This window comes from Schistocerca serialis, chromosome 3, assembly GCF_023864345.2.
Source record: "Schistocerca serialis cubense isolate TAMUIC-IGC-003099 chromosome 3, iqSchSeri2.2, whole genome shotgun sequence".
Classification (NCBI taxonomy): domain Eukaryota; kingdom Metazoa; phylum Arthropoda; class Insecta; order Orthoptera; family Acrididae; genus Schistocerca; species Schistocerca serialis.
Genome location: NC_064640.1, coordinates 660,350,576 through 660,372,127, shown reverse-complemented (window position 1 = coordinate 660,372,127; position 21,552 = coordinate 660,350,576). Strand labels below are relative to the sequence as shown.

Below are 21,552 nucleotides of genomic sequence, written 5' to 3'. Positions count from 1 at the left end.
GAAGTTCAGTGTCATACTGGCCCATCTAGAATGGTTGCTGGATTCAGCGAATTCATTTTCAGACTGCCAGTTCGGTTTTTGGAATGGTAAAGGAATCCTAGAAAATCTTTTTTTTCTTCACTCTGAAATGTTTCGGGAATTCAACTCAGAAACACCACATACCAGCATTTATTGAAATTAAGAATGAATATGGTGATATTCAAATTCCGATAATATTTCAAAAATCAAGCGATATGGAAATTCCAAAATATTTCGTTTGGCATTAAAATTTTCCTACTGCACACAGATTCATATGTGCAATCCCAGAAAAAATTACTCGGTCATTGTCGAGCATCAAAAGGAGTGCCCCAAGGCTCAGTTCTTAGTTCTTTTCTATGTTAAATCCACATGCTTGATTTGGACAATATCATTTCACTGGGCGATAAAACTCTGCAGCAGCAGAAGATCTATGCCTTTTCACTACGCATCAATATCCTTAATCTATTTTCGTAGTTTCAGACAGGGCCAGTCAAGCACTAACCCACTGGTTTTGTGTCAGTGGCCTAACAATTCAGCTGATAAAATAAATATTCTGTGGTTCACTTTAGCCGCAGAAAAAAACGATGGTCTAACTCAAGAATTTTCATAGGAGGCCGCTCCCTCCCCTTGGTGATAAAATATTAATTTTTGTGTACGATATTTGACATGCGTTTATGGTAGGCTAATCACATCTCTCATATAATCAAGAACATGCAGAACAGTATCCAAGCAACGAGGTCTGACGCTACAATTTGGTAGGTTACAAACCATTACATTCTTCTGATAATGTATGAGGGCCTTGCCCATTCAGTCGCGGATGCTTCATATGTCACTTGACTCGGTAAGATTCCGATGCCTGTGGATAGAACTTGGGGCAGTGTCATCGACTCCGATGAACGCCCTCCCAGATAAAGCCGATGAAGAAAAAAAAAATGGCTCTGAGCACTATGGGATTCAACATCTGAGGTCATAAGTCCCCTAGAACTTAGAACTACTTAAACCTAACTAACCTAAGGACATCACACACATCCATGCCCGAGGCAGGATTGGAACCTGCGACAAAACGGTCGCGCGCCTCCAGACTGTAGCGCCTAGAACTGCTCGGCCACGCCGGCAGGCTGAAGCTGATGAACCTTTAGTGAATGCTAGAGTGGCGAGGAAATTACTTTTCGACGGAGTCAGCAGTCTAATATCAGACTAATCACCCTGCTACGAGAATCGAGAGACCATCTGCTGCTCATATGGTCCACACTGGAAATATGGAAATACACTGGTGTGCAAAACTTGAGGACGAAAATAACTTTCGTATGATGTGTTATTTACAGCTAACATAGCTCGATGAAACTTGGACCATACATAGAAAGAACTGCTACTGTATAGTAAAGAAGACAACATAAAGAAATACGGAATGAGACGTACAGAAATGAGCTTTTATTCAAAGACAACAATTACACTCAAGTCATAGCGATTTATGATGGTCCCCTGGACATTAAAAGTGGCGGGACTTGGTTCTCAAGTAACCTCATGCTGCTAAAGGTGTAATCACCTAAAGTACCCAGGAACATTAACGAACATGATCGTTTTGCTGGTCCCGGTGTTACGATATGGGGAGGCATAGTGTTTCACTCGCGTATTGACCTCCAGATCTTTGTCCACGGTACACTCAACAGTCAAAATTATTGTGACACTGTACTCCTTCAACATGTGCGTGTTTTCAGTGGTGCATTCTGCCATAACTGCATTTTTATGGACGAAAATGTGCGACCGAGTCGAACAGCGCAGGCGGAGGAGCTCTTGGTACGAGAGGATATTCGGCGAATGAACTGGTGTGCCCCTGCTCTCCGACGTAAGTACCATCGAGCACGTTTGGAATGGGTTAGGGAGACTACTGCACAGCGTCCACATGTACAAGCGACCATCCAGCAGTTTTCAACCGCGCTGGTGGAGAAATGGGACGCCATACTACAACAACTCCTTACCTACCTCGTGGCCAGCACGGGAGCACGTTGCAGAGCTTGGACTGCTATCCTATTAAGAATCATGTTCCGCCTTTGGCAATGTGCAGGGGACCATCACTAATCGAGGTGCCTTTAGTGTAATTGTTGTAACTGAATAAAAGTGTGATTTCTGTTCATCTCATTGTGCATTTCTTTAAGTTATCTTCTGTACTATACTGTAGCAGTTCTTTCTACGTAAGGTTAAAGTTTCATCGATCAGTGTTACTTGGCAGTGAGACGTAATGCGGAAGTTACTTTCGTCCTAAGTTCTGCACTGCAGTGTACTTGATTCCTACCCTTGGCTCGGTGTGTACCACAGGCCATTCGACTGAATCGGATGGTTTCATAGTCCTACTTGCAATTCTGTTCAGATTGCAGTTTGAAACTTTTATGTTCACTATTACAACTTAAATTAGCTTCGGAGCAGTTGATTCAAGTTTCAGTGCTTATGTCAATCCTCATTGGTATATTTGTGTCCTCAGACGGCGAGGGCGGTAGTCTGCGATGTAGGCCACCCAAGTCTTCGCCTCCGGATCCTTGTCTCACTTGGACAACTCTTTGTGTTGCGAATATACAGTTGCTGACGAACTTGCATGACAGGGATTTTATAGACGAATCAGTAAGCAGTGTTTTTTTGAAATATCGAGTGATAATTGTGTGTTTATCCTTACTGTGTAACACAGAGTGTTTATTGTACTTTACCAAGTGTAGTATTGGAGACGAGAATTCATTCTCAGCACGTATATTACAACAGACTAATTTCATTGTTCATGGCTCCACAATTCATGAAACTGTGGCAACAATAGCAGCAACATCTAATGCAATAGCAGGCACAACGAGAAAAACAGCCAAGACAGAAATAGCAAAGTATGGGACATCAACAGCTTATATTACATTAGCTCATCAAGCTAGAATGTCATAGACCACCACTGCTCGTGCCATTTCATCCGGGGGATGGAGATGGGATTCATGCTACAGACTTCTGCAGCACCCCTTCCCGTTGAGTAGCCCATGTTGCTAAACAGCGTTCACATGGTTCAAATGGCTCTGAGCATTACTTAAACCTAACCAACCTAAGGACATCACACACATCCATGCCCGAAGCAGGATTCGAACCTGCGACCGTAGCGGTCGCGCGGCTCCAGACTGCAGTGCCTAGAACCGCTCGGCCACGCTAAACAGCGCGTTTCTCTGCTATCTGCTAACCACAAGTAAAGGGAAATTATAATTAAAATTCCAGTTTCAAAACACTGAAAAAAAAGAAGAAATGCTACACAGAACAACGTCAAATTTGAACGAAATGTTATCGAAGAAAAAGGAAACGTTATGCAAACAGAAAAAAAGTAAAGAACATTTTCCCACTAGTTAACTCTGTAAGCGTCATAACGTAAATGGGTTCGGCTAAAAATGACAGATGAATCGCAATTCGACGACTGTAGTGTGAGTTGCACGGTAAACCAGCCGTATTGTATAGTGTGCATAAGAGCACAAGTTCGGCATTCAACAGTTGTGGCACAGATAAGCTCACTAACCACGGCAAAATCGTACCACATCGGATGGGAAAAATTGGTTTGTAATTGTTCTAAAGCCAAGAACCGCATAAAAAACAACAGTGGGAACCAGTTTTTAATTATCTTGATGCAAAAACAACATAAAAATCAACAATGAAATCGTTTTTTAACTGTCGTGAGACTGGCGCAAAGACATGCTGTCATCTGTTCTTGTGCCACAAGTTAACAATAGAGAAACAGCGTCTTCCACAAAAGATCGAAGTGCCTCAGGGGTCACGTTAAGAATGCGTTGCACAATGCGCACCTTCAGTTCAGTTACGCTTGTAATCGTACCACTGAAGACAACACCTTTCAGGTAACCCCATAACCAGAAGTCACAATGGTTACGATCAGGTGATATGGGTGACCAAGCTGTAGGGAAATGCTTCACTGGTTGCGCAATGTGTGGAGAAGCGTCATCTAGCATAAAAACGGTCCTCTCCACACATCGACGCTGTTGAAGGGTTTTAATGAAGTTGGTGCGTAAAAGACTGTTATAAGGTTTACCAGCAACGATGCAAGTAACAGGACCTGCAGGACTCATCTCCTCGAAAAAATATGGCTCTAAGGTAAACTCGCAGCAGACAGTTACCTTTGTACGAGGTGCATTCAAGTTCTAAGGCCTCCGATTTTTTTTCTAATTAACTACTCACCCGAAATCGATGAAACTGGCGTTACTTCTCGACGTAATCGCCCTGCAGACGTACACATTTTTCACAACGCTGACGCCATGATTCCATGGCAGCGGCGAAGGCTTCTTTAGGAGTCTGTTTTGACCACTGGAAAATCGCTGAGGCAATAGCAGCACGGCTGGTGAATGTGCGGCCACGGAGAGTGTCTTTCATTGTTGGAAAAAGCCAAAAGTCACTAGGAGCCAGGTCAGGTGAGTAGGGAGCATGAGGAATCACTTCAAAGTTGTTATCACGAAGAAACTGTTGCGTAACGTTAGCTCGATGTGCGGGTGCGTTGTCTTGGTGAAACAGCACACGCGCAGCCCTTCCCGGACGTTTTTGTTGCAGTGCAGGAAGGAATTTGTTCTTCAAAACATTTTCGTGGGATGCACCTGTTATCGTAGTGCCCTTTGGAACGCAATGGGTAAGGATTACGCCCTCGCTGTCCCAGAACATGGACACCATCATTTTTTCAGCACTGGCAGTTACCCGAAATTTTTTTGGTGGCGGTGAATCTGTGTGCTTCCATTGAGCTGACTGGCGCTTTGTTTCTGGACTGAAAAATGGCATCCACGTCTCATCCATTGTCACAACCGACGAAAAGAAAGTCCCATTCATGCTGTCGTTGCGCGTCAACATTGCTTGGCAACATGCCACACGGGGAGCCATGTGGTCGTCCGTCAGCATTCGTGGCACCAACCTGGATGACACTTTTCGCATTTTCAGGTCGTCATGCAGGATTGTGTGCACAGAACCCACAGAATGCCAACTCTGGAGGCGATCTGTTCAACAGTCATTCGGCGATCCCCCAAAACAATTCTCTCTACTTTCTCGATCATGTCGTCAGACTGGCTTGTGCGAGCCCGAAGTTGTTTCGGTTTGTTGTCACACGATGTTCTGCCTTCATTAAACTGTCGCACCCATGAACGCACTTTCGACACATCCATAACTCCATCACCACATGTCTCCTTCAACTGTGGATGAATTTCAATTGGTTTCACACTACGCAAATTCGGAAAACGAATGATTGCACGCTGTTCAAGTAAGGAAAACGTCGCCATTTTAAGTATTTAAAACAGTTCTCATTCTCGCCGCTGGCGTTAAAACTCCATCTGCTGTACGGTGCTGCCATCTCTGGGACGTATTGACAATGAACGCGGCCTCATTTTAAATCAATGCGCATGTTTCTATCTCTTTCCAGTCCGGAGAAAAAGAATCGGAGGCCTTAGAACTTGAATGCACCTCGTAGAACGAAGCGATTCTAGCTGATGTGAGAGCCGATTTTCCGTTGCCCATATTCAGGATTTCTGTGTATTCGTCTGTCCACAGAATGTTATATGGCCATTCAATGTCCTCTTCCATGGGAGAAAGAAATTACAGAATATACATTTGTCTTACTGGCAGATCAGAATGAGACAATTCCTGATCATGGGTAACTTTGTATGGATAGGAATGCAGGATGTTTCGTACAATTTTATACAGTGTAATCACAGGCATATGTAAAGTTCAGGCACTTCCCCCTGAACTGCATGTTTGGACACCTCTCTTGCAATGTTGTGAACACATCTACTGACGTCGGATTAGTTGTTTTCTCCCTCTGACACACAAAACTTCAAAAGAATCTGTTTTTTCGAATTTTGTAATAATTTTCTCCAAACCCTTGGCAGATATCGGACAAACGCCTCTTTTCATACCCTTGAGTGTCGGGAACTTCTGCAGAGCTACTGACGCATAGTCACGGTTCGTGTAAAATAGCTCTACCAGCAGTGTGCATCCTGCTTTGAGACGGTATTCTGAGCACCTCAGGCGCAAACTGAGGCAAAGTCGCATATCTACGTCTTTTATTTTGCATATTCTGCTGCTCGCAGCTAGTGGTTAAAATGTTCCTTATTTTTGTTTTGTTTTCATAACGTTTTCCCCTTCTTCGATAAAATTCTGTTCAAATTAGACGTCTTTCTGAACAATGGTTCATTTTTTAGAGTGTTTTGAAATCGGAACTTTAGTTTAATGACCCTGTAATTTGTCTTCTACAAATGCTACGTCCTGTCACTAAACCTGAGTATTTAGTTGTCAGAAATCCGTAGTCTGCTCGCTAAGCATTACGATCAGCCAACGTTTGTAGCAGCAACTAGGCTCGCATATTTTCGCTGTCACAAAAAGTCGCATCAGTCCTATTCAGCATAGGCAGCGGGTCTCAAAGGACTGCCCCGAAAGTGTTGATTGATGTGTGCAAATAAAAGTTGTAAATTGATAGTATGCGGTATAACAATTACGTATGAACCTAGTGTATAGTTTGTGCACAGACACTGAAATTAACAAATGCTACTTTCGAGGAAGTGTTAGCAATAGCAATAACGTTAGAAAGATCAAATGGAGCACAGCAATACTTTGTCGAAAGTGACATTTCTTTCATAAAATAGAGTTGCAGCGACATTTATGCGACTCACAGTCTTCACATAGTTCCTCTACCGTCTATTCTTATTACAACAGCAGGACGTAGTATCCAAGGCGCTCAGATTGGTTTCTTAAATATACGCGCACTCAGTGCCCGCATAAGTAATACGCTGTGCGCAGTGCTGTAATTAAGGTCATGCTGTGGAAGTTTGCAGTGGCCACACCCCGTTGCACCAACAATGCCACTTTAAACAGACTACTGCCACAGCTGAACCCTTCCACAGCACAAATACAAAAGCTTTCGCTCCGACTAATGATAAACCATCAGTTTATAAGCCGGCCGGTGTAGCCGACCGGTTCTAGGCGCTTCAGTCTGGAACCGCGCGACCGCTACAGTCGCAGGTTCGAATCCTGCCTCGGGCATGGATACGTGTGATGTCCTTAGGTTAGTTAGGATTAAGTAGTTCTAAGTTCTAGGGGACTGATGACCTCAGATGTTAAGTCCTATAGTGCTCTGAGCCATTTGAACCATCAGTTTATAAAATCCCTTGTTGATAGCGGTTCGTCAGTGTCTATCATAAATGAGAAGAACCTATGCTCAAAATGGTTCTCCACTGCTGTGTCGTCCGAACAAGACACAGCCAGGGCAGAAACACCACATGCGGAAAGATGCGAGCTGGTGCCAGTGCTTTCAGAGGCTCGCCACTTGCACAAGTTCTACAAGCGTCACGGGTGACGCTAAGGATGAAGATATCGACTTCGTCTCGGCCAATTGCCGGCCGACAGCAATAAACCAGTGACCGGACGACAACGGACTGAAGCCTACTCGGAAGATAGAAGAGCAGCTCTCGCCCACTTGGTTATAGAATTATAGATCATCGTCCACGGCTGACTTAGACAGGGAACGTCGTTTAGAGAACTCTTAGAAGTAAGCAGATAGTTTTTGTAAATTGCATTTGCTATGTACTGTGAAGTTTACCTACGATTATTTGCACTTAGCCTTTGAGGGCATTTTTGAGTAATGTGATAGGCAGTATTGCAGACTTCATTATTCTACAAGTCACAACGATAAGTAAACCTTTTTAAATCATTTGTGTGACTTTGTTACTAATTCCTTGGAGTGCTGTAGAACCTCCATTCTCCTGTCCTGTTACCCGACGCTAGGGCAAAACTGTGTAATAGTGGCAGGGAGGAATTGTCTTAGCGGTGTACTCAACCAGAAGCAGTTTCACGAGCTCGCAAACTATAGTCCAGTCAACGGAGACCAAAAATGGCGATTAGGGGAAAAATTTGTGTAGCTGCAAATTTTTTATAGTGGTAGAGGGGAGCGTCATGAACAACACACTAACAATCCTAACCTGTAAGGTATGAGTGTTGGGGTGGGAGGGCGTTTAAAGGTTACTTTTTTACGTTTTTCTTGAATAACTCGAAAACTGTGGCTTCTAGTGAAAATGTTTCCCGATACAAAATTAAAGTACGCTGAATTTCCTACAAAAAAAGGTCCTATTCATTTTTTTCTCCAGGACGAATAGTTTTCGCGTTACAAAGGGTGGAAAAATAGCAAATTTATGAAAACAATGTTTTAATGTCATAAAATTAACGTTTATTGTTAAATGAAGTTGATTAAGACCAAATATTAAATAGCTATAACTCATTTACGTACAGTAGAACAGTACTGAGGGATACACACCACACCTCGTAAATCACTGGTGAAGCAGTGCGCAGACACACCTGGAGATTTTTGATATTTCACAAAATGCGTTGTTCGAGGACACGTGTTGGAAGTGTTTATTTTCCACAAATACATTAACACGAAAAGGAAAACAGGTATTAGTTATTAATATAACTACACATACGAACAGAATCTACACTCAAGCACGTAAATTAAGGATAATGCTGATACATGGTGAAACAACGCTCTGGTGGGCGGTTTGCCGGTTGAAATCACCTCGGGGTATGAACATGTGGTACATTTGACCTGCGGTCGTCGCACGGTGGCGCTGGCAGCAATCCACATACGCAGAGGTGTGTTGGTGCATGTCAGAGTACAGTGCAGCGAGTAAGTGTGCAGACGTTTTCAGACGTGCTAATGGCGACTGTGTGTTGAAAATGGCTCAAAGAACACATATTGATGACGTTATGAGGGGTAGAATACTACGGCGACTGGAAGCTGGTCAAACACAGCAGGTCATAGCAAGGGTCCTCAGTGTGCCACAAAGTGTGACCTCAAGATTATGGCAACGATCCAGCAGACAGGAAACGTGTCCACGCGCTTCAGTACGGGACGCCCACATTGTACAACACCACAAGAAGACCGGTATCTCACCATCAGTGCCCGCAGACGGCTATGGAGTACTGCAGGTAGCCTTGCTCGGGGTCTTACCGCAGCCACTGGAACAGTTGTCTCCAGACACACAGTCTACAGACGACTTAACATACATGGTTTATTCGCCTGGAGACCTGCAAGGTGCATTCCACTGACCCCTGGTCACAGGAGAGCCCGTAAAGCCTGGTGTCAAGAACACAGTACATGGTCATTGGAACAGTGATCCCCGGTTATGTTCACGGACGAGTCAAGGTATAGTCCGAACAGTGATTCTCGCCGGGTTTTCATCTGGCATGAACCAGGAACCAGATACCAACCCCTTAATGTCCTAGAAAGGGACCTGTATGGAGGTCGTGGTTTGATGGGGTGGGGTGGGATTATGATTGGTGCACGTACACCCCTGCATGTCTTCGACAGAGGAACTGTAACAGGTCAGGTGTATCGTGACGTCACTTTGCACCAGTATGTCAACCTTTTCAGGGGTGCAGTGGGTCCCACCTTCCTTCTGATGGATGATAACGCACGGCCCCGCCGAGCTGCCATCGTGGAGGAGTACCTTGAAACAGAAGATATCATGCGAATGGAGTGGCCTGCCTGTTCTCCAGACCTAAACCCCATCGAGCACGTCTGGGATGCTCTCGGTCGACAAATGGCTGCACGTCTTCAAACCCCTAAGACGCTTCAGGAGCTCCGACAGCCACTGGTGCAAGAATGGGAGGCTATACCCCAGTAGCTGATCCAGAGTATGCCAGTCCGTTGTGCGGCCTGTGTACGTATGCATGGTGATCATATGCCATATTGATGTCAGGGTACATGAGCAGGAAACAGTGGATTTTTGTAGCATATGTGTTTCGGGACGGTTTCCTCAAATTATCAGCAATACCGTGGACTTACAGATCTGTGTCGTGTGTCTTCCCTATGTGCCTATGCTATAAATGCCAGTTTTGTGTAGTGCCACGTTGTGTGGCACCACATTATGCAATTATCCTTAATTTACAAGCATGAGTGTACGTACATCTCTGCACATCACCTTGCACCGGTAGGCAGGAAACTTTATTGCTGGGCGTATGTACGTTTGTTGCGACTTTTTCTGGGTAAGGCCACTTCCCCCACCATGAGAACTGCTCGCTCTTCAATTCACACTCAGCATTTTCTGTCCAGTTCTGCTATATCAGTAGACAAGACAACTTTATTGTTGAGCGAGTTCAGTGGTTCCCTCTATCTTTATAAGGTAAGTTTGCACCTCGCACTTTTTGTTTATTGTTCATTGTACATAAGTCCATGAATAAAAAGTTTCATGTAATAATTACTTCATCACTTGTTGCAGTTTATATGATGGTGCGCTAGGAGCACGAAAAGCGTTATTGATTATTAAATATTGCAGCAGAGACTGTCTTATATTTGGAATTCATTTTATTAAGTTATTCGTTATTTGCAGTGATTAAGAGAGTCTGAAATGAAATATGTTCCTATAAAAATGGCAGAGAAATATTTGATCTGTGAGTGTAATGTTGTCAGGGACAGATGCAATGTTGTTGGGAAAGGAATACTTGGATTGCTAAATGCCAGTTATTTGAGAAAAGATGGGAAAGCTGAAGGTTTCAGAAACAAAACACGGGGTTTTGTTGAAGCATCTTGCAGGAAAGAGTACACTACAGCTGATTCAATTAAAAATTTTTTGAGAGAATCTCTTTCAGTGGAACAGCCTTCAATATCATCTGGAGTGAAACGATTGCGTTCAGCTGAAGCGAAATTTGATTTTAAAACTAACTGTCTGTTTTGTGCAGAAGCAATTGATGAACATTTTTTTGATAAACAGAAGAAAAAACCCAAAAAATGGTGGCGAAAGGTCTACAGTGTACGATCCGTCAGTTAGGATAGTAAGATTTTAGTTCGTGCACAGGAGAAGAAGGATGACTGTGGAGAAACCATCCAAAGACGTATCTGTTCCGTTAGTGATCTACACGCTGCAGATGCAAGGTATCACGAAAATTGCTACAAAATGTTGTTCATAGGTTCAGTGCCTAAATCTGGACAGAGTGTACGCCCTGAGGATGAAGAAATTAATGGGTAAATGGAGGAAATATTCTGTTACATAGGGGAGAATGATGACAGCCAGTTCACCTTTGAAGAATTGTTGAAGCAAGTTTCCGGAACATCACCTCATATAAAGACAGTCAAGGACAGACTAAGAGAAAAGTACGGGGACGCTGTTGTTTTCAGCACAATTCGCACCAGAAAAATTGTCGTGGTCTTTCGTAGTTCAGGCGAAAAAAATTTAAATGATGCGTGGTATTCTTCAATGTGCAAAGATGAACAAGCGGGATGGGGAAGAATCATAAAGGCAGCTGCCATTATAATCTTAAAAGATGCTCAGCCAATGGCGTATGATATTTCTGTTTTTTCCACCCTGTGACAAATTCTATAGTGAAGCTAAGGAAATGGTACCTCGTACGCTTGATGTCTTGATGGAATGCATATCGGCGAAAAAAAATGACAAAACAGAAAATTATAAGAAAGCTGACATCTATATCCCATGTCCTCATTGCTGCCATTCGTTCTCGTTCATTCATATCACCTATACTACATGCTATCGCACTCTTAATTCACAGGAAGTTTGGATCAAACTGGTTTGGGATTCAGTGGAACATATTACAATACACAACAGCCGGAGCTATCAGCTGTCTGCCACACTGGAAAGCCTGTCCCAAGTGGAACATTGTGTCAGTATGTATTCGACACCGTCAGTTTCAATGTCTCCATGGCTGGAATACTTTCCACATTACTCGGGGGCATCAAATGCATCACCCCAGCCTCAGCTCTCCCACCATCTGAAGAGGTCCAGAAGCTTAAATTGGCTCCCTCTGCCATAGAAGTAGGCAAACTGGGTTTCATAGAACTTCAGATATTTCAACAGCAGAGAAGCAATGCGTTGCAGCACATTACTGTCCTTGAGTTGAACATCATTAATCCCACTCCATCTGACATATTAATACCCACGATGCCATATATGCTGTGTATGTGTGTTAAATGGCTTGATTCTGTTAACACCACTCCAAGAGTATCAGTAGTCCCTGAGTTGACGGGATTTATGTAGTCTCTCAGTAACACAATTAATGTTGCAAGAAGTGCAGTAAATTTCTTATCGTTCATTAATTCACCACCAAATGACAACAATACAGTGTACACAGCTTTACAATACCCTGATAACTATGGCGAGCAGCAACGTGCCGCAATTTGTTTCGTTACTTTCGACCAGCCACTGTACATAAAGGTTCGAGAAACCCAGCCTGGTATAATATCCGTGAGATTGGGAGGATTTCATACACTCATATCGTTCATGGGGTGCATCGGTCACTCAGTGGCAGGGTCACGGCTGAAAGAAGTGTTGAGCTTAGTTTATGCCGCAAATTCTGTTAAAAAGGTATTAACTGGACATGCTTACAGCAGAGGTGTTAGAGAGCACTTAGTTGTTCTAGCTGTTTTAGCTCAGATCATTCTGGAAGATGCCAGTGTCTCAGAAGAAGAAAATAAGAGTGTTATCAACATTTTGAGCAATAAAGAAAGTCTTACTCTACAAAAAATTGAGGGAGATGATTGTCTGGCATCAATTTTAAATAAATTTAAGAATGAGCTGGCTCATCTAAAGTAGAATGGATCTACTGCGGCTTTGCGGGTGTAGTATTTTTATATGGTTTCATTAATGAAGAAGGTCATAGATTTTAGAAAGTCATGGTGATTGAAATGGCCATTTGGCATGTGTTCAGAAAATGATACCATCTCCCATGCAAGTGGTCATTTTCAGTATGCAGAATGTGCCCATCTTTACATGCAAGATATGATAGCATTAAAAACTAGCTGGCCAGGTGTGTTCAAGGATTTTGCAGCTAAAGGTTATTTCACCATAAATAGAACTGCATCTTCTTGGGCAGGGGTTTGGTCAGACATGTCCATAGAACAGACGCTAATGCACTCAGGTGGTTTGACATGAGAAAGAGGCATAACTAACTCCGTTCTAGCAAAGTGGTTTGGAGGATCTGCTAGAGTAACCTCTATCTGCTCTTCATTAGAGGAGTTTACTGGAGTGATTTTTTCAAGTGCGGACCAGTATGTTGACTTCTGGGTGTCGCAGCAAATTAGGGATGGAGAAGACGGGCAAAGATCTATGAGTAGTTCGGCGACCATCCTCCTTTTACAAAAATGAATTCACTAATATCGCTCTGGACAGGGATAATCGGAAACTCAAAAATAAATAGTCACCAAACCCTAGGAATTGGTACCAGAACTATGCAGAGTAATATTGGTTGTAATTTTGGTGGCATAGAACAGTCTAAGAAGAGTGTAGTGATGTCTTTGACTAGTATGAACCATACCGTAAAGGTGCACAGTGAAACAGTGACTGTGTACCCTCTGACAGTTTTCCAGAGAAGAGTCTTTGCAAAAAAGGTTGATGAGAATGTTGCAAAGCTTATGGAATATGAATTATCTTCTTTCCCGTTGTCTCTCTTTAATTAAGGGGGGATGAGGAAAGGAGAGAAGTCTTCTCTCTATGATGCTTTTCAAGAAGGCAATTACGCAGTTCATGACCTACAAACCAGCGCCAACGTAGTAGATGGTGGCTTCCTTCTCCACCGTGTGAAATGGAATGTGGACTTCAATATTTTTGCACTTTGCAATCAGTACATAACCTATGTGCTCAAACATTATGGTAGAAATTCTACTGTGTATTTGATGATTGTGGTGATGTCAACTGTACAAAACGAGCAGAGCCGAAGAGAAGGGGCTTCACAAAAACTTTAGTTGACATAAATTTTAATGAAAGCAAGACTGTCACTGTTCAGCAGGAGCATTTTCTCGCAAACAAAAGGAACAAAACCAGCCTTATAGCACTCCTTAGTTACAAAATGACAGCAAAAGGAATAAAAACAGTAGTTACTACAGGCGATGTTGACGGTACAGTAGTGAGATGTGCATGAGCTAAAACTGCCCTGCACCACACTGTCACAATAAGTGGGGGAGATATCGACTTTATTGTTTTACTGATTGCTTCGTCCGTCCCCGGTAGCTGAGTGGTCATCGCGACAGAATGTCAATCCTAAGCGCCCGGGTTCGATTCCCGACTGGGTCGGAGATTTTCTCCGCTCAGGGACTGGGTGTTGTGTTGTACTAATCATCATTTCATCCCCATCGACGCGCAAGTCGCCGAAGTGGCGTCAAATAGAAAGACTTGCACCCGGCGAACGGTCTACCTGACGGGAGGCCCTAGTCACACGACATTTACATTTTTACTGACAGCCAGGCACTAACATATACTTCATGAAGCCTGGTAAGGGCAAGGCTAAAACCCAATTATTTTCAACAAATAAACTCCAGCAACTTCCTTTTGCTGAAACCATCCTCCTACTCCATGCCTTTAGGGGGTGTGAGACAACCTCCTCCATTTCCAACAAAACAGAGGAGGAGTGGTTAAGCTGTTCAGTAAGATCCTGAGGCAGATGAAGACAATATCCGATATCTTCAATAACCCCTCGACACCAGCAGAAGAGGTCACACAGTTGGACGGGAGGTGAGAAAACTGTGATTTCATGGTTGAGCGGCTGGTCATAAGCCACACATCACGCTGGTAAATACCAAACGATGCCTCGCTTGGTGTAAAGAGCGTAAACATTGGACGATTGAACAGTGGAAAAACGTTGTGTGGAGTGACGAATCACGGTACACAATGTGGCGATCCGATGACAGGGTGTATGTATGACGAATGGCCGGTGAACGTCATCTGCCAGCGTGTGTAGTAAAAAAAAAGCACTCTGTCTTCAGGCCACAAGTGGCCCATCGGGACCATCCGACCGCCGTGCCATCCTCAGTTGAGGATGCGGATAGAAGGGGCGTGTGGTCAGCACACCGCTCTCCCGGTCGTTATGATGGTTTTCTTTGACCGGAGCCGCTACTATTGGGTCGAGTAGCTCCTCAGTTGGCATCACGAGGCTGAGTGCACCCCGAAAAATGGCAACAACGCATGGCGGCTGGATGGTCACCCATCCAAGTGCCAGCCACGCCCAACAGTGCTTAACTTTGGTGATCTCACGGGAACCGGTGTATCCACTGCGGCAAGGCCGTTGCCAGCGTGTGTAGTGCCAACACTAAAATTCGGAGACGTTGGTGTTACGGTATGGTCGTGTTTTTCATTGAGGGGGCTTGCACCCCGTGTTGTTTTGCGTGGCACTATCACAGCACAGGCCTACATTGATGTTTTAAGAACCTTGGTGCTTCCCACTGTTGAAGAGCAATTCGGGGACGGCGATTGCATCTTTCAGCACGATCGGGCACCTGTTCATAATGCACAGCCTGTGGCGAAATGGTTACATGACAATAACATCCCTGTAATGAACTGGCCTGCACAGAGTCCTAACATGAATCCTATAGAACACCTTTGGGATGTTTTGGAAAGCTGACTTCGTACCAGGCATCGCCGACCGACACCGATACCTCTCCTCAGTGCAGCACTCCGCGGAAAATGGGCTGCCATTCCCCAAGAAACCATCCAGCACCTGATTGAACGTATGCCTGCGAGGGTGGAAGCTGTCATCAAGGCTAAGGGTGGGCCAGACCATATTGAATTTCAGCATTACCGATGGAGGTCGCCACGAATTTGTAGGTCATTTTCAGCCAAGTTTCTGGGTGCTTTTGATCACAAAGTGTAGTTCCCGCAGTATGCGCCTGAAGACGGAGCTTTGTAACTTCGAAATAGATTGCAATTAAAGCGGAAGGATTTATTTTCCGTCGTGAATAGATGGATATAGTATTTACGCAGTAACCTAAATAAATATTAATATATTTGTTTAAGATTAATTGTGTCACTTTCTTTGCAGTGGTAGAAGTTGTCCTTTATGCGTAGATGTCTGTCAGTGTACGAGCTCTGTGTGATGGTCTCTCGATAGCAAGTGCTGCGTTCTGTCGTAATGATACAGAGATGGTGGCGGAGTATGGATGGGCGTAGCACTACCTTGCAGCCAAGGACTATCAAAAAATACCATATGAAACTGATGCCTATTGCATCCATAGTGGTAACTGTAAGAAGTGGTCATCCCACGACATACACGTCAGAAGAAAATATGCAACTAGTACGGAAAGCGTTCACAAAAAGCACCAAAAATTCAGCACACCAGGCAGCCAGTGAAAGTGGTCCAACGTGTTACACAATCCGAAATGTCCTTAAAGAGGAATTAGAATCTAGTTCGTGGAATCCGAATTACTGCAGCAGTAGATAATGATCATCGGGTGGAATACATAGAAACCGTGCTTGGCTGGTTCAAAGTACTCCCCAGTTGTTTTCATATATAATCTGTAGTGATGAAGCTGTGTTTCACGTGGGAGGATTTGTAAACCATCATAATTCGAGTTACTAGGAAAAAGAGTGTCCACATGCGATAGCAGAGAAAATGTAACATCACCCCAAGGTAAAGGTGTGGTGCGATAAGACATCAGAACAACTTAGGTCTGTCCCTTCTTCAGAGCACAAAGAACTTAGACTTGTACCTAGCCATGATGGAAAATCTGATTTGGCGGAGTGTGTCCATGTGCGACTATATCGACGACCTCATCTATATGCAAGTTGGTGCATTGTCACATTTTGCAATCAGCGTACGCAAATGGCTGTCGATCATTTTCCGGGAGCCCGGTTAGGTCGTCACGGACCTCGTGAGCCGTCAACACAGAACCCAGATCTGACACCGAGAGACCCCTTCTCGTGGGGCTGAAAGATTTTTAAGCTTGCATGCGACATGTTCTCACCAATGTACCACAACAGTTCCTGTTGAAGTCGGTTCAGAACATGCCCAAAGGATTGGAAAAATTGGTAAAAAATGCTGGCACCTATGGGGAATTTACACTGTAAAAAACAGTTTGTACCATTCTGCTGAGCGTCATAAATATTGTTCGGGAAATATTAGCAACTTGAAAGTGGCACCCAATTTCCCCCCCACCCGGCCTGTATATTTAGAGCCAGCTGCCAATCTTTGCAACAGATACTGACGATTAGCACGTCTCACTGTGTTTTTTAGATGTCATCTCCCTGTATATACACACATTTTTACATTTATTTTATTCTTTCCATTCACAAATTTTTATCGAACATAACATATCAAGATTGAAATACGTACATGTTAACATATTCGTTAAATGAAGACTCGTAAGTCTTACTTAAAGAAATTTTTAAATCTGGAATGCCATCTGAAGATAAGACGACACTACACTCACGGAATTCGAAAACTGATAATAATTTTGCAATGGATAGTTATTAAAAATATCTTCCGAACGCAGCCAGTAGTGTATAGCACATAACGAATAGAAGAGATATTCGTTATGTATCGCGTGTTGTTTCCATCCCAAAAATTTTGAACGTTTCTCGCTCCTTAATTAAAACTGACAGTAATTTCATTTAAAATGATTTGTACACAACTGGCTTGATTCGTCAGCTGCATGACAAAAAAATGATGTTCTGTTAAAAAATTATAACTCATGCTCTAACAATCTGGAAAATAACTAAATAAATTATTTTCATAACATTGTAGGGAGAGTAATGCTTCTTACATTTACCTTTTTAAATATATACTATTTTCACCAATTATTTTGTAAGTTGCAGAGAAGTCCAACTTACCTGAAACAGAAGAAAGGTATTCGCAATTACGAATGCTATCAGATGTCAGCTGCACAATTTGTTGGTGATGTATGGAAACTTGTGCTGGACCCGGGCTCGAATCTGGATTTCCCGCTTTACACGAGTGGTCACCTTGACATCTTTGGCTACCCGAACGCACATCCCGGACCGACCCAAACATCTATAGGTCACCCTGTGTCCACGTTCGGCACTGGCTCACTTTCTGTGATTCCTGCACAGGGAGAGAACTATTTATTATTTTCGGGGCCTGTCTAGGAATGCAGTACTATTTTGCAGCGTCTGTGTTTTGCCGTGTACTCTCCAATGCCCGCGTACTTGATTAGAGACCAGATGCACGATTTGGTGACACGTGAAAAAAGTATTTGGCAAAAAAATGTGTGTGAAATCTTATGGGACTTAACTGCTAAGGTCATCAGTCCCTAAGCTTACACACTACTTAACCTAAGGACAAACACACACACCCATGCCCGAGGGAGGACTCGACCTCCGCCGGGACCAGCCGCACAGTCCATGACTGCAGCGCCCTAGACCACTCGTCTAATCCCGCGCTTGGCATAAAAGGCGGAACCTTTATCCAATAGTCTCCGTAAGTCAGCGTGTGTTCGCGTCTTGCACTTGCACAATTGCTGTTGAGTTCCACACAGGGAGAAACTTATTTAATATTGTCGCGGCCTGCCTAGGCATGTAATATTACCCTGCAGTGTTATGCGGACCGGGAATAGAAACCAGATTTTCTGCCTGACACCAACTGTCGCCTTAACCACTATGGCTATCTAATCGTGACTCCCGCACCAATCCAAACCTCCGTATGTCATATATTCTTCTTTTGGATTTGCACCTCTTGTATTTTTTTCGTGTTTGCAGTTAAATTTATTGGCTATAGGTTCCACCTTATAGGCAAAACACTGTTTTTTCTTGTTACCAAAATATGTTTCGGCACGTCTGCACTATTATCAGTGGATTTCGTTTATTGAACAACTGTAAAAAGTGAACATATCTTAGGTTTAGCTGACCTAGCAAAATGAGGCCTCATGACAGTTTTAATTCGTTTTTGTTCTTACCTTGATTTTACATTATGTGGTTGTGCAGGACCATATGCATGGTGTACTGCACTGATAGATTGTCATCTGCAGTTGCTCGATAAACAAAACCCACTAATGATGGCACAAGGTGCCGAAACATTTTTGGGTAACAAGAAAAAACAGTGTTTTGCATAAGAGGCGGAACCTTTCTTTGTATGTCAGTGTGTGTCCGTGTCTTGCACCTGCACAATTGCTGTGAGCTCCACACAGGGAGAGACTTATTTAATATTGTCGCAGCCTGTCTAGGCATGTAATATTACTCTGATGTTTTACTGTGTAATATGCAAAGTCCTTCAGATATGCGTGCATGTCTGAAGGATATTGCATACTACACCGTAAAGCACAGACATTGCAAAACAATTATCTGAACCATCCTGTGTATTTCGACGTCATATATAATTAGTTTCAGAAATATTTTTATAAGTAGCCATAGTGGTCTAGTGATCAGGGCGCTAGATTCTGTAGCTGGAGGTCCTCAGTTCAGTCGTGAACAGGGGAGTAGTAAGGCAAACTATGTTCGGCCCCATGCTGTATTGTTGCCAAATTTATTCAAGGTGGCTGATCTAATATGGCGGCGATAGATATAGCAACGTCGCAATGATGTCATGGAAGGAAGTTCAAATTTTGTTGGAAAAAAGGTCACTTGGGCTACCTCCAGTAGCCTAAGAAAATGGCGGGGAAGGGTCACTTGGACTACCGCCACTAAACTAAGTCATCTGACCGCCACCTCTTCCTAGGAATCGGCAGGGAAATGACTCAGCCAGTGCGGGGCTGCTGGATAGGTCATTATTTTGCATGCAGTGTTTATTCGAACAATTTGAGGCTGTAGCTGCATCCAGTGTGTTCACAATGAGGTCTGGAGTCCAACTGAGCTAGTACACAGTACTGCTACCAGAGGGTACTGTCATACCTTCCATGACATAATCTAAGATGGCGGTCTGGGAGGGGGGGGGGGGGGGTGCGGGAAAAGGAATCAGCCTGTGCAGGGCTGCTGGAGAGAGGAAGGAGTGTACTTTATTTATCTTGGAACAGTTTATTTAGGGGTGGATTTCACTTAGTTCATTTATTACACTGATATAAAACACTCACGCTGACATGCTTGGGTTCATGTTACATAGACTACAGACCTGCAAATTACTCGTAAATTATCGAAATAATGCAGTACACTGATGTAAAGACACACAAACAACTCGTAAATTACCGAAATAATGCATTGAACGCCGTAAAGAGCTGCAAACTACTCATAGATCACCGAAATGATGCATGTAAAATGCTCTGCAGACATGCTCACTGTCGAAATAATGCGTTGTGCAGTCTACAGACACAAAAAATCTCGAAAAGTGTCAAAATAACACATGTAAAACGCTCTGCAAACATGCTTGCTATTTGTAAACTGTCGAAATAATGCAGTACATAGAATACAGACCTGCAAACTACTGGTAAATCACCGAAATAATACAGTACACTGATGTACAGACACAAAAATAACTTGTAAATTGTCAAAAAGTAATGAACATAAAAGGCTCTGAAAACACACTCACAACGCATAAACAGCAGAAAATAATGCATGTAAAAAACACTTTCGAACTATCACCAACTGTATCAGAGGCTTCATTGCACAAACGCGCCGAAGCTGTCACAAGCCACCACTGGACAGACGAATGCAGGGCCACGAGCTATTGCTATCAGGCTGCTGCTGCATACAGCCAGAAGGTGAAAGTCGCATCTATTTTCGAGTATACTGTTAGAATTCTTCGACTGTTATACTGACATCACATGTCTATGTAAATAAGAGCCAAGGCACTCTCTGGACGCGCACGTGTTTCTCGTTGCTGGAGCAATGACTCTCTACCTTGGTCCAGCGAAGACCTCATTGCTGGGCGACTCACCCTCTCAGACGCAGCTAACAGGACCACAATGCTATGCTGATGTCACAGGCTGTGCTACAGAAATCTGTTGCAATGCTTCCCAGAATAGCAAAATAAATGGTTCTGAGCACTATGCGATTTAACTTCTGAGGTCATCAGTCGCCTAGAACTTAGAACTAATTAAACCTAACTAACCTAAGGACATCACACACATCCATGCCCGAGGCAGGAGTCGAACCTGAGACTGTAGCGGTCGCTCGGTTCCAGACTGTAGCGCCTAGAACTACACGGCCACTCCGACCAGCTCCAGAATAGCACAGGGTGCATGGTTCATAGTAATCCTATTGGGACATGTGAAACGCCTCCGGCTGCACATGTGTTTACTATGACTGATGTCTACCTGCAAGTCCAGCATCAAGCAAGAGATGTCTGCATAGCAGCTCACCCGCAAAGGCACAGTTAAAAGGTTCTCAATGTTATAGTGATGTCACATGTCTATGTAAACAAAAGCCAAGTGTACCTATCGGGAATGGTAAAGTGCTGCAGAACTGATAAATCGTCGCTTTTGTAGGAGCTTTTGTGATGTCTCAGCTTGTCTGTATGGAAATTCTTGTCCTAATAAGAGCTATTTACGAAAATAGCCCAGAATAACACCGCTTTCATTCTTCCTTATGCTTCTAACAAGGCATCCCGTCCCTCAAATGTTACCCTTTCTAGAAATCGCAAGGTCCTGCTTTCAAAATACGTCTCAGAAACGGTAAACGTTCTCGTCGCTGTGTAGAGGCTCCTACCTCCAAGCACAAAGGATGTCTTGCGAATGAAATGAGCATTCTGATCTGCTCTTACTAAATTTGCCACATTACTGATGCTGCCAGTGTGGAAACATTGTCTGTCTTTTTCTATCTTTCTGCAGGCGAGACTTTCAGCAGCAAGACTATTTTGTACAGATCGCCATATTGCACTGACAGT

At 43.5% G+C, this 21,552-nt stretch overlaps 1 pseudogene; it reads right to left on the bottom strand.

Annotated features, from left to right (window-relative positions):
• Window positions 1-14,960: 14,960 nt before the first annotated feature.
• Window positions 14,961-15,077, bottom strand: LOC126471655 (5S ribosomal RNA; annotated as a pseudogene).
• Window positions 15,078-21,552: the final 6,475 nt, after the last annotated feature.